This window comes from Macrobrachium nipponense, chromosome 1, assembly GCF_015104395.2.
Source record: "Macrobrachium nipponense isolate FS-2020 chromosome 1, ASM1510439v2, whole genome shotgun sequence".
Lineage (NCBI taxonomy): Eukaryota > Metazoa > Arthropoda > Malacostraca > Decapoda > Palaemonidae > Macrobrachium > Macrobrachium nipponense.
In genome coordinates, this window is record NC_087200.1 from 189,190,863 (window position 1) to 189,195,689 (window position 4,827).

Consider the following 4,827-nt stretch of genomic DNA (forward strand, 5'->3'; position numbering starts at 1 on the left):
GACCACCATTCCCTCTATATACAATCTCCTACTAAAAAGACACTTATGAGAGATTTCTGCTGAAGACAAAGGACATTATAAGAAGGAGATTAAACCAGAGGAGGACAACCAAAAAAGAATCACAACTGCCGTTCACCGTCTCCATCATGTAGGGTACTGGTCCCAAGTCTCTCCATGCATGTTAGGAGGTTACAACTGTCCATATCCCAGAACCTGAGTCTGCACTTATCCCCGAAAGGTATAAAATAAGACTACCAATAGATAATCCCTTATCGCCTTAACCCGAGCTGCATAATCACAGGAAGCGAAAGTGTTCAAAATGAAGGAGTATAAGCATGAGAACATTACCCTGCAGCATCAGAAATGCTTGTCTTCCTCACTAAAACTCCCGTTGGTGACAAACCCTAAAGCTGGCTTCACGAACTCGCTGGGTTGGTGCCTCCACCTCTCTAAGCTGTCGCAGAGATGAGGCAATGTAGCTAAGTAAAAGGTAACAACTCAGCAAGCTAGACTGACATAGTGATATAGATCACCATGTCACTCAGTCTCGAGTTCATTTCCCCACAGGAAAGAGAAAGACAGTTAAAGGACCAACAAGCGTTGTATTGCAAGAGTTGGTCTTCGGCTCTCCGCAACTTTATAAGACACAAGACGACAAGCCAAGGCAGAACTAAAGGGAGATTTGTGCGTCCGAGTACAAGAACAGTTATGAATGCTCTCTAATAGGAGGAAGCGTTGGTTCTCTTCTCCAATATTTAGAGGGTGCCGAAATATGCTAAGACAAGAAAGACATATTTTCTATGTGGCCTCTTTCCTCAACAAAATGAGAATACGTACACCAAAGCATAATGTTGCAACAAACACTGACCAGCCCAAATGAGTTCCTCCAACTCCATTTCCGCCAGCAGGCGACAGGAGGAGACAGCTGCCAACAGAATGTAAACAAAAGAGCTTAAAGGATTGCTCTTTCTCCGCAACCCTTGGCGACAGAAAGCCACACTTGTCGATAAGAGGTGACAGCAGCTGAGTGCTGTATCGCATCCACTACGACTCGATGAAAGGAAGACAGTTTCAAGGGACTCAAGACTCGGCCAAGTCCGCACGAGTCAACTACATCCACACGAGTCAACAACGTCCGCACGAGCCGACTGAGGGAAAGAAAACAAGGCGCCAGAACAAGGGAAAGATTGGGAGGCAACAACGACTCTCCCACCTCATCCGAAAGCAAACATACATACTTGAAAGCATTCCTATATGAAACTTCATTAGAAAGCCCTGAAGCTAGAATACAAAATATCTAATTCGGAGAGAACCTTAGATACTACAGACAGTGCAGACATGAAAGAGAAACATTAATCGAGGCAGTAGTAAGCGATCTGCCAATACCAGAGGAGAAAGCAGGCAAAGAATGAACTCAAGCATCATGAAGAAAGAGGAATATGCTAGCAGACGAGAATCTAGAATAACCAAAACATGAGAGATGAACAGTCAACTGAGTCGACATATCTAAATGTGTAAAACTCGCAACAGATACATTGTCATCTCAATAAAATTGTCTATACCTACATTATATATTATCAATCCTAAGCATCTAACACCTCAAACTATGTGTTGATGACGGCAGAATACGCCTGCGGAGCAAGGATTAACACTTACTGAAAGGTCCTTATGCAAACATTTTAAACAGTCCTTAGGCGAACTCTTTAACGGTCATGAAAAAGGCGAAGTAGGTATTGGAGGGCACAGAACCCCATCGTCCCGAGTACCGATCCAGTTCCCTGGCAGCGGATTACCAACTGTCGCAGGGCAGTCCTAGGCTCACTCAGGCTACGTACAGACGAGGGCACCAACACCTTACTTCTAACAGGAAACGCGAAAAAGAGAGCACACTATGGAGGGATTCGGAATGTTCCCGTCACGAACTCAGTTCAACTTGTATAAAACTAAAAATAGGTTTAATGTTATGTTCTAACTTCTCGTTACGCTTTTCCTAAAGTGAATGGGAACAGAAGGCGGAGCTACAAAGGAAGTCAATACTAAGCGCTACCAAAATGCCTAGTCCGAGTAGGGATAGCTGCAGATGAAGAGACACTAAGCAGGATAGAACTGACAGGTTTAAGCCCTGACCTAAGTAATTGCTTTTGCAATCAATTAGTTTCCCGTCTTACCTATATCTGACATATTCAGGCATACATTCTCAGAACAATTCCCTACATTCTTCACACCTAGTAGTTCCAAGATCACACTCTGTACCCTTGCAAGTACAAACCGAATGTTTGTTTGTTTGTATGGTGTTTTTACATTGCATAGAACCATTGGTTATTCAGCAACGGGACCAACGGCTTTACGTGACTTCCGAACCACGTCGAGAGTGAACTTCAATCACCAGACAAACCGTAAGTTGATCAACTTTCAATTTCAACATCCTTGTTACACCAAAATCATTCCTACATAGCCTGATTTTATTGGTTTTGCTTCCAGTGGAGGATATCCTAGAAAAATTAAATTAAAATACTGTAAACAGCTGTAAAACAGCCAAACTTCTTAGAATACCAACAATCGCTTAACCGCAATGGTGGCAAGGAGAATTCTAAAGTGAGCTAAAACATTCGAAACACACCTGGTGGAGAACAGGTAAACTAGACAGTCATCCAGGCAGCCTATCGATTTTTTGCTTGAATGGTGACTCGCCTAATCAGCGCGGAGGTTTAGCTAACTTTAACAGTTGGTAAGATTTATCACAAATAATAATACACTTATTAAGTAATTACTTAGCTAACGATTAGCCTTGCACAGCATCCTAAATTCAAAAATTTGCACGCAAGTGACTGCTGCAATGCATGGTGACAGTTCCCGCCCACCGCAAAGGGAGCTGCCAAGCAACAGAAGCCTACCACATCATTCTCATTTATAGCCGGTAGTCCATGAAAATCAGAAGGGAGGAGGGCGGGGTCTGATTTAGTAATTACTTGGTAAGTATATTACAAAACTTCATTTTACTATAAAAATATCATTTTTATAAAAGTAACTTACCAAGTACGTAATTGCTTAGCTGAATCCCACATTGCAAGGGGGTTGGGATGAATGGACTGAATTAACCTGATGCATTAAAAGGATGTTATATTGAACTAGAGGAATGGCTAACACTGGCTCAGTGTTTGTCGCTTGCTTACCTGGTAAGAGAGCTACAGCAGGAAATGCTGCCTCTGGAGGTACTTATCTTAACATGTAGTGATGCAGCAGTAAGCCAGGAGTCACCTCTACATCGGTAGAAGTCTTGTAGCGGGGGATCTGCCTGACTGCTGACAAGACTCAAGAGAAAATATTCATGCCCTTGCGCTAAGTGCAGTACCAAAATAACAAGACAAGAGAATCAACATGCCACCTTACAATGTTACACAAAAACATAAAAGACACTAACCAACCAAACAATTGGTAGGTAGTCAAGGTACTAGGTACCCCCCAGACTCCCTATAACTCGACATCCTTGACACAAGGAAAAGATAGGAAAGAGATCGTGTCTTTCCTAAGCTTCCTCGCCCAATACCATGCCAGCCACCGCCAACGGGCCAAAGGTACTGCAATTTTCAGACACCGTCTCTACTTCCTTCAAATAATGTAACACAAATATCGACTTACACCTCCAAAAGGCTGATTGAAGTATCACTGAAAGAGAGAAGTTATATTTAAAGGAGAGAGGTGGCCACAGCTCTGACCTCAAGCACTCTCACTTTAAGCAATGGACGCAATCCCTCCTGCTTCCAGGAATGAGCTTCGGAAATTAGATCTCTGATAAAGAATGAGAAGCTGTTCTTGGAAAACGGACAGGAGGGATTCTTGACTGAACACCAGAGGTTATTTGAGGATCCCTGATCTGCTCTGTTCTCTCCAGTTAACACCTAAGTGCTCTGACCGAGCCCAGGATACCTGTTAAATTCCTTATACAAAAAGAGCAAGACCACGGCTTATTAGGATCTTCGTTCTTGGCTAAGAAGCCCAAGGTGAAGGAACAGACTGTATCGGCTTGCGAGGGTCCGACTTTCCTATCAATCACGTGTAGTTCACTCACATGCTTGGCCATGGCTAATGCTACTAAAAACAGCCTTGAGAGAGGCGCACTTGAGGGGCTCGAAGGGAGGGCCCGTAAGCCACTTTAATACTACTGTACATCCAGGTTCCAGGAAACTACTGTGGACTTCTGCTTAGAAATGTTGAAAGATTTCATTAGGTCATGCAGATCTTGATTCGTAGAAAGATCCAGATTACGATGCTTAAAGACAGAGGAAAGCATGGCTCGGTAACCTTTAATCATAGAAGATGAAAGGTTCTTAAGAGGTTCTTAAATAGGGGGAGAAAATCAGCAATCTGGGTTACAGATGTCTCAGAAGATGAGATGTGATGTCTGACGCACCAGCTATGATAGACTGCCCACTCTGACTGGTAGATGTTGCAAGTAGACTGGTGTCTGCACCTTGCAATAGCTTCTAAAGCTGCTCTTGAAAACCCTACATTCTGACAAGTTCCCTGACAGTCTGAAACCTGTCAGAGTGAGCGTGGATAACCCTTGGTGGAACCTTCTGAAGTGCGGTTGTCTGAGTAGCCACGGTCTTTGGGGGAGCAGTCACGGGAAGTTCACCAAAAGACATAGAAGGTCCAGGAACCATTCCTTCATGGGCCTGAAAGGAGCTATCAGAGTCATTGAGACGTTGCTGTGGGACACGAACTTATTCAGAACTTCCCTGACCAAGCTGAAGGGAGGGAATACATAAAGATCCAGCCCCAATAAATTGATCAGCAGTGCGTTGCCCATGCTTGAGGGTTCAGGGC